Source organism: Onychostoma macrolepis, chromosome 07 (assembly GCF_012432095.1).
Source record: "Onychostoma macrolepis isolate SWU-2019 chromosome 07, ASM1243209v1, whole genome shotgun sequence".
Taxonomy (NCBI): Eukaryota; Metazoa; Chordata; class Actinopteri; order Cypriniformes; family Cyprinidae; genus Onychostoma; species Onychostoma macrolepis.
Genome location: NC_081161.1, coordinates 49,085,425 through 49,094,940, shown reverse-complemented (window position 1 = coordinate 49,094,940; position 9,516 = coordinate 49,085,425). Strand labels below are relative to the sequence as shown.

Genomic DNA, 9,516 nt, shown 5'->3' with positions numbered 1-9,516 from the left:
CCTAATTCTGCCCTGCATGCGTTGTTCGGTGTGTTCCTCTGTACTCTGAGGATGCTCTTACAGAACTCAGCATGCAGGGTTTCAATCGGGTTTTTGTCCCATTTTTCAAATTCGTGATTTAGGAGAGGACCCCACACTTCACTGCCATATAATGCAAGAGGTTCTATGACTGATTGGAATATTTTGAGCCAGATTCTAATTGGTATTTCAATTTGGATAGATTTTTTGAAGGCATAAAAGGCCCTTCTTGCTTTCTCTTTCAGTTCATTCACAGCCAAATTTAGCTTACCAGCTGCACTTATCTTCAGCCCGAGGTAAGTGTAGTTTGTGGCGTATTCAATTTTGGTTGTACCAAGGGTGAAACTGTGTCTCTTTCCCTGACATCTGGGTCTTTTCTGAAATGTTAGTACTTTAGTTTTGTTAGGATTAATAGTCAGGGCCCAGGTCTGACAGAACTTGTGCAGGATGTCTAGGTTCTGCTGTAGACCCTCTTCTGTTGGAGACAGCAGACTCTCTCTCTCTCTCTCACACTATCTGTGTGTGCTCTCTCTCTCAAAATTCAATTCAGCTTCTTTAGCATGACTGTGTAGCACAATGTTGCCAAAGCATTAACATATATATATATAACAACAACATAAATAATAATAAATAAAATCCATCTAAATAAATGAAAAGATAAAGTAAGTCAGTTAATCATGTTCAACATCTAACATTGTGAATGGTTAATACATATTCAGCAGCGAGTGCAGCTGTTATCATCTTCTCCGAGTCAGAAGGGCATTTTCTCAGCATCACTAAGTTCAGTAAATGATGGAATCAATGCTTCAAATCTGGGGAGAAATGTTTCCCTCACATTGTGATATTTAGGACACATCAGCAGAAAGTGTTTCTCGTTCTCTATCTGCTGTAGATCACAGTGTCTACAGATCCTCTGCTCTCGCTCTGTCCATGTCTGTCTGTGTCTTCCTCTCTCTATTTCTAAATCATGGTTACTTAATCTGTATTTGGAGAGGATTTGTCTTTCAGAATCAGGATCAGATCGATGGAGGTGATGCCAGAACTGAACACATCTCTTCTGGATCTCAATGTTCAGTGGGTATAAGACTAATTCAGCTCTGCAGGCATCACTGGACGGACCTCTATGGACCCCTAAAATGTTTTTGATAATTTCTAGTTGTAGTTTTTCTATTGATGTTTTATCCCAATATCTCTCTCTCTCTTTCGCTCTTTCTCTCTCTCTCTTTCTCTCTCTCTCTCTCTCTCTCTCTCTCTCTCTCTCTCTTTCTTTCTCTCTCTCTCTCTCTTTCATATCAGAGAGTGTGCTGCTGCAGAGTGAAGACTTGAGGACCTTCACTTCTCTGCTCCAGACTTGTTTGTGTTGGGTTCTGTGTGTTCACCGCTTTCCGCGAGAATAAAGTTATTCTGTTGCTCTGTTAAGACAAGTGTGTTTATTAGAAATCATTACACGTCTAAAATCGAGTCCGACAGAATCGCTACATTTTAAAGCGCTTCAAACCCAAGAACTGAACCCTGAAAACCGTCCCATCATTCAGCTGGTTCTGAGACTCACAAACCAGTCTCAGACCAGCACTGCTTCTCACCCAAACATCAGAATCAATCAATTAATCTAATATACATGGAGCATCGGGATCAAACACACAAATTAAATCTATCAAACTACAAAATCAAATTATGAGTGTACAAAGCAGACGCAGATCCTGAACAAGTAATATTGTATTTTTGCAGTCATGCCAATCAAGCAATTTTGAATTTAAAGATGATTTGAAAATAAAAATTGTGTTGACATCAGAACCCAACAGTTATACCCATTCTCTCAAGAAAGAAACTCGTAATCTTGAGCACAAATTGAGAAAAAAAAAAAAAAAACTAACTTGGAAGCTTTTACAATTGCATGGAAACAGTTTGTTCAGCTATAGACATGCTGTAAAAGCTGCCAGGACCGAGCATATCCACAAACTCATAAATAAAATAACCAAAACAATCCAAGGTTTTTATTTAGCACAGTGGATTAACAGTCTGTATAGAAATATAAGGAAGTACTAGATGATTCATAGACTGTGCTTGTATGCAAAACAAAGACACTGATGAAAAATAAATGCTTATGTGTCCATTGACCATTTGCCTGTGTTTCAGTCGTCACAGGTTTCTGGCATATCGCTCCTTTGTGAGCTGGAGCTGGGTTTCCTGGCCGTCGGGTGCGGGCCGTGATCCCAGCCGGTGTGGTGATGAGGATCTCTGAGTTACATTCAACAATTCAATTTTTTTTAAAGCATTTCAGATGTTGTTGTAATGCTTGTGGGAATTTCAGTAGTAGCTTATTACAATTAATTTATCGTGTAAATGGACAACAGCCTACTCAACCAGAGGATAATGTTTTAAGTAAAACTAAGCAACATTAAGTATTGCATCTATTTTTGTTTATTTTTTAAACATTGAAGTGTCAGATTATTGCCGTGTCCTTAACCAGACAATAATACTGCACCCAAAAAAAAAAAAAAAAATCAGAAATCTTAAAATGACTAACCTAAATTATATTACAAACTATACAGGTGCTGGTCATATAATTAGAATATCACCAAAAAGTTGATTTATTTCACTAATTCCATTCAAAAAGTGAAACTTGTATATTATATTCATTCATTACACACAGACTGATATATTTCAAATGTTTATTTCTTTTAATTTTTATGATTATAACTGACAACTAACTAATACTCCCAAATTCAGTATCTCAGAAATTTAGAATATTTACATTTGAGTTTGAATAAATGACCATCCCTACAGTATAAATTCTGGGTATCTCTTGTTCTTTGAAACCACAATAATGGAGAAGACTGCTGACTTGGCAATGATCCAGAAGACGAACATTGACACCCTCCACAAAGAGGGTAAGTCACAGAGGATCATTACTGAAAGGTGTGGCTGTTTACAGAGTGCTGTATCAAAGCATATTAAATGCAAAGTTGACTGGAAGGAAGAATTTGGGTAGGAAAAGGTGCACAAGCAACAGGGATGACCGCAAGCTTGAGAATACAGTCAAGCAAAGCCGATTCAAACACTTGTGAGAGCTTCACAAGGAGAGAACTGAAGCTGGAGTCAGTGCATCAAGAGTCACCACGCTCAGACGTCTTCAGGAAAAGGGCTACCAAGCCACTTCTGAACCAGAGACAACGTCAGAAGCATCTTAACTGGGCTGTGGAGAAAAATAACTGGACTGTTGCTCAGTGGTCCAAAGTCCTCTTTTCAGATAAAAGTAAATTTTACATTTCATTTGGAAATCAAGGTCCCAGAGTCTGAAGGAAGAGTGGAGAGGCACAGAATCCATGTTGCTTGAAGTCCAGTGTGAAGTTTCCACAGTCAGTGATGATTTGGGCTGCCATGTCATCTGCTGGTGTTGGTCCACTGTGTTTTCTGATGTCCACAGTCAACGCAGCCATCTACCAGTAAATTTTAGAGCACTTCATGCTTCCTTCTGTTTACAAGCTTTATGGAGATGCTGATTTCATTTTCCAACAAGACTTGGCACCTGCACACACTGCCAAAAGCAACCAGTATCTGGTTTAAGGACCATGGTATCCCTGTTCTTAATTGGCCAGCAAACTCGCCTGACCTGAACCCCAGAGAGAATCTGTGGGGTATTGTCAAGAGGAAGATGAGACACCAGACCCAACAATGCAGATGAGCTGAAGGCCACTATCAGAGCAACCTGGGCTCTCATAACACCTGAGCAGTGCCACAGACTGATCGACTCCATGCCACGCCGCATTGCTGCAGTAATTCAGGCAAAAGGAGCCCCAACTAAGTATTGAGTGCTGTACATGCTCATACTTTTCAGTTGGCCAAGATATCTAAAAATCCTTTCTTCGTATTGGTCTCAAGTAATATTCTAATTTTCTGAGATACTGAATTTGGGATTTTCCTTAGTTGTCAGTTATAGTCATCAAAATTAAAAATAAACATTTGAAACATCAGTATGTGTGTAATGAATGAATATTATATACACAAGTTTCACTTTTTGAATGGAATTAGTGAAATCAACTTTTTGGTGATATTTTAATTATATGACCAGCACCTGTATGTAAATGGACTGCAATTTGTATAATCTACCCAGCTCGAAATGAGGACACATTTTCTACAATAAGTTGCTTGAATAAACTTTAATGAATTCTTAATCTTAAAACATTTCAACATTTTTTTTTTCTAAAAAGCAAATAGTTGAACCGGTGACATGTCCTCCGTCCTCAGCATGTTGCCTTCATTCAGAAGAAACATTCCACTTCTGCACAAGTGGACACTATAGTCTTGTTACAATAAGTGCATTTATGTAAAAGCCACAAGCAGCTCAAATGTCATTCAAAACTGTGCAAATCAAACAGCTAACATTTCTATAAAACACCCAGCACTACAACCAAATAAAGCCTTTAGTGCACAACCTGGAAGGCAGTTTCATATTAAACAGATGCAGGAAACAAGCGGAGAATGAGGAATCTAGCAACACAGTTACAAATTGACATTAGCGATTACTTTACATTGCTGATGCTTTTTTTTTTTTACACTAACATTAAAGGGAATATTTTAGTCACATAAAGCCATCTTAATCTCAGTATTTTGTGAAGCAGCTTACGAAGGTAGGATGCAGTACAGGAGCACGACACTCAGAAGAGGAAAACTGAGAGCCAGGGATGGGTTTGTTGCGGTTGATGTCAGCTTTGTAAGACTAGTTTTGATAACCGATGTTGGCGTTATGAGGCCAGTAGTTGGGTTTCCTACAAAACCGGTAGTTTTGGTACCTGATGTTGGCTTTATGAGGCCAGTAGTTTTGGGAACCGCTACCTGTGACGTCACAATCCTGCCATAGATGGGCTGAACAGCCCTGAATGTGTTGGTCATTAGGGGAGAGTTGGTGGTCTGGTTGATGTAGACAGTCGTACTGAAGAGGTCAATCTATTTGGAGAAATCAAAATAATCTGAACCAGAGAGACACTTTGATCCTTTCCTCCAAATGGATAGAGAAAAAAAAAAAAAACACACTTGGGAACTATTTACATCAGTTCTCATTTTCAAGATTGTGTTCAAATGGCTTACAATCAGCATACATCTATTAATTGTGAGTTGCAAAACAAACTTGGTTAAAACATGTCCAGCTGCATTTCAAGCAATATTCACTTGGTTAAATATCAAAAACCTGGTTATTGTGCACTTAAATCAGTTTTATAGAAATCGTATGCATGACTGATGAGTCACATTAGGTTTTTAAAACGAATGCAATTCATGTGCAACCCAGACACAGAAATCTTGAATTTAGGCCTAAATTTTTGTGTATAGAGTCTAGACTTACCAAATCTTGGCTGACTTTAACGGAGTCTTTAAAGATGGTCCAAATCACACCTTCGTCACAACTTGGTGTAGTCAAAGAGCCAAGATAACGGTAATACTTAGTCCTGTCCACTCCAGGAAGCAGATCATCCATGGTGAGCTTGTCAGAAACGTGCGTTTATCACCTGAAATAAATTAAAACATGAACTTCTGTACATTATTAGTAAAGAAGTGGTTCTGTATGCTGGTACTGTAGGAAAGGGTCCAAACCTGCACTCGCAATTTGTGCTAGATATGACGTTAAGGTCTTCCAGCTCTCTGGTTTCCCGGTGTCATTAGAGGCCTGTGGGCGATTACAATTAAAATGGTCAATTGAACAATTTCTCCAAATATCAGACGAAAAGGTGACATACCTCAATGAAGATCCCAAGAACTGACAATACTGGATCACTGCCGTTACCAGCCTCATTCATGATATGCAACTGAGACACACAAAACCCTTTTAGAAGACCAGTATAAAACAAAAGCTTTCAGTTGTAGTTACATTGTTTTCAAACCTCCATGGGGTATCGTTTGCCATTCACAGCATGTTCAGACCCAGGTGTGGCGCTGCCATTACCCCAGTGAAGATGAAACTGTGTGCTGTTAAACAAGCCTGGCAGATCACCTCCTTCCACATACATTTTCTGGTCACCAAATGTAACTTTAACTGAAGAGTGAAACCACAACAGATTAAACATTTGGTTCCCAGTCAATAATTCTTACACAAAAGCTGAAACAGAAACATTACACTACTCACTTGTCCTGCCAGTGTTTTCAATCTCAGTTAAGGTTGCGCGGTCATTGTAGCCAGTGAAGGTGAAAGCGGTCAGATCAGTATTAGCCTGCACATCGGCGGTTACAATGTCTATCGGAGACTGTTGAGTGCCATCACAGTCGTTCTCTGCGATTATGGACCAAACGGCATCACCTGAGATGCAGGGGAAAAAAGACACCTTAAAATATCCCCACCTGGTAATTAGCATCAAATCATGTATAATCCCTGATTTTGAAACAGCTTAGAAGCACGCATTTTATTTTTAAATGAAATTTGCAAAGAAAAAACAAAACAAAAAAAACCCACTTACTACATGAAGGCCTATGATAGCACCAAGCTAAGAAGCAGCACATGAAAAGGGAGAGTAATGTTTGAAATATCAATACACGATGCAATATTATTCATGGAAATTACAAAGTAATCAGATGGCAAACAAACACTTACACACAGGTGTTGATGCACTGCACACCTCATGCAACAGACAAGCAGCAAGGCAGGCTATGAACGCATTCATCTGAAAAAAATAAAGATAAAAACAGCAGCAAAAGTTATGCAAGCACTCTGCCCAGTAATGTGATTATCTAACAGATCCATTCAAAATATTTAAAAATGCATAGTGCCTTCCAAGAATTAAATAACTAAATATAATGTATTAAAAGCAGATAAAGTAATTTTTATACACATTTTTGTGACTCACTTCTCAGGTTTTAGTGCAAATACAAACTGCTATCTTACCATTTTGGACAACTTAAACTCTTTCAGTCCTTAACTACTACGCTTAACTCTGGCTCTTATTTTACTTTTATTTTTAATTGCAAGCCAAACTTGGCTCCTGTATTAAATCTGCAAAACCCTGTTTAAAAACCGCTGTGTTTGAAGGCTTTATACTCAAAGGGTTTCAACGTCCTGAAATGTGCAAAGACATGATTAGCCAGGTATCAACATGAGCTCATTGAGGCAGGTGGCACCTAAAGTGTGTTAAGTGATTAGGCCAATTTGGTTCAGGTGTTTGATGAAAATTTAGGTTGACGGCAATCAAACTCCATCCCCAATCAGGTAGTTTGATGGCCAGTTCATAACCCAGGATCCATGTTCAGTTGGTTTGCTTATATTCATGTCAGATGTAACTTGAGCATTTTATTGAGGAAAGAAATGTTGTGGACAGTCAGTGTTGTCTACATTACCCAGTCATCATATCAGAGTAAAAGTAAAGATACCTTTAGTGATACTGACTCAAATAAAGTTAGAGTAGCTCATTAGAAAAAATACCAAAGAATTTAAGTAATATTAGACATTAAAGTAATATTAATATTAAAACTATTTAAGCATGAAAAGTTCCGCCATTTCAGGAGTGGTTACACGTGAATTAAAAAGTTATTTGTTAAACAATTTTAAATGTAGGTAAAATTATACACTTGGACAGATAAAGTAAATAACACTGTCAAGGCCCAGAAAAGTATGAAAGACATCATCAAAATAGTCCATCTGCCATCTGTGGTTCAATCTGAATTTTATGAAGCAAAGAGAACACTTTTTGAAAACTCCCGGTTTTCATCCAAAATATCTTAAATTGTGTTCCGAAGACGAACAAAGCTTTTACGGGTTTGGAACAACATGGGGGTAAGTGATTAATGACAACATTTTCATTTTGGGGTGGAGTAACCCTTTAACAAGCTAATCATGGTCTTACTAGGCATAAGCAGTGTTACCACTGCGCAGATTCATTCAACCCTAACTTTGTTACCCTAACAATAAATATAACTTCACCCTAACAATAAAGTTTACTGCTAGAAAATAAACAAATAGCTGCTAACTACAGCTGTGTCCCATATCAAAGGCAGCATCCGAAGGACTCAGGCTTAGTTCACACTGCAGGTCTTAATGCTCAGATCAGATTTCTTTCTGAATTTTTTTTTTGCGCCGTTGTTCACATTGTCATTTAAATGCGACTGCCATCAGTCTCATGTGTGAACCGTATACGGCCCTGAAGTGACCTGCATGCGCAGAAGACAACGTGATGTCAGACGCGGCACACTGTGTTTGCGGAAATAAAAATGGATGCTGCTCGTGTTAGCATGTCTTCAGCAATTTTTAAGTTAATGTGCAATCGGAGCCTAAATAACAAAGTGATAAGAAGAAGAATATTAAGAAGAAGGAGAGCATGATTTCCTCCAGCGCAGAATTGTGACGTCTGTCGCATTTCAATGACGTAAAAATCGCATGAAATGCGACATGGCCATTCAGATTTAAGTCGCATTGCAAAACATCGGATATGTATACGATTTAGGACCACATATGAAAGTGGCCTGGGCCTGATTTGAAAAAAATCGGATTTGTGCTGTTCAGACTGTCATAAGAAAATCAGATATGGGTCACATTTGGGCAAAAAGTCGGATTTGGGCCACTTTAGCCTGCAGTGTGAACCTAGACTCAGTTTGGTCTAGTCTAGGGAGGACTGTTCTTGTTGCCTAGCAACTGTGACAGCTGCCATATGCAAGTGGCAGTAAGGTTTGTAAGTGGACTTTTTTATATTCAGCAGCAAAAAAACTAAACAGGGTTGTGTAATTCAGTAATTAAAAGTCGAAAACTAACAATTCAAGCTCCATAGTTATTTTCATTTACTTTAACAAATAACATCTATGGCAGCTCTCTTCACGCACTGTTGCTATGCGACAGGAGCGGCAATCGGGAACACCTGGTGGCACAGTTAAGAAATCCTGTGAAGGCTAGAATCGAAGTCAAGTCAAGTCACCTTTATTTATATAGCGCTTTTACAATACAGATTGTGTCAAAGCACTTAACAGTATCAAATTGGAGGATAGAGTGTCAGTAATGTATAATGATAAGATTAAACACTCAATTTTCAGTTAAAGGCATTTCATTATTGAATTCAGAGATGTCATTGTCTAGCTCAGTTTAGTTTAAATAGTATCTGTGCAATCAAATCGGCGATAATCGCTAGAAATTAAGTGTCCCCAACTGAGCAAGCCAGAGGCGACAGCGGCAAGGAACCAAAACTCCTCTGAGACATAATGGAGAAAACCTTGGGAGAAACCAGGCTCAGTCGGGGGGCCAGTTCTCCTCTGACCAGACGAAACCCGCAGTTCAAAAGTTTCTATTTCTATTTTAATTTTGTTGCAATTTCTAACAATAGTAGTATTATGTAGTTAGGTATTTTATTATATTTTAGTTATTTTGTTATTTTTGGTTGATATATCTGGGGATATATCTCTGGGGGTCATCCGGGCGTCCTGGTCTCCGCCGACGATCAGGGCCGCAGACGTCACCTCGGCGCCGACCCACCATCTGATCGGACACGGACCGAGAAACAGACTAGGAAAAAACAGACAAACATTAGCGCA

The 9,516-nt window shown here is 38.7% G+C and overlaps 1 pseudogene; it reads right to left on the bottom strand.

The window, feature by feature from the left end:
* Positions 1-4,168: 4,168 nt before the first annotated feature.
* On the bottom strand, positions 4,169-7,086 carry LOC131544206 (carbonic anhydrase 4-like; annotated as a pseudogene).
* Between the last annotated feature and the right edge of the window lie 2,430 nt (positions 7,087-9,516).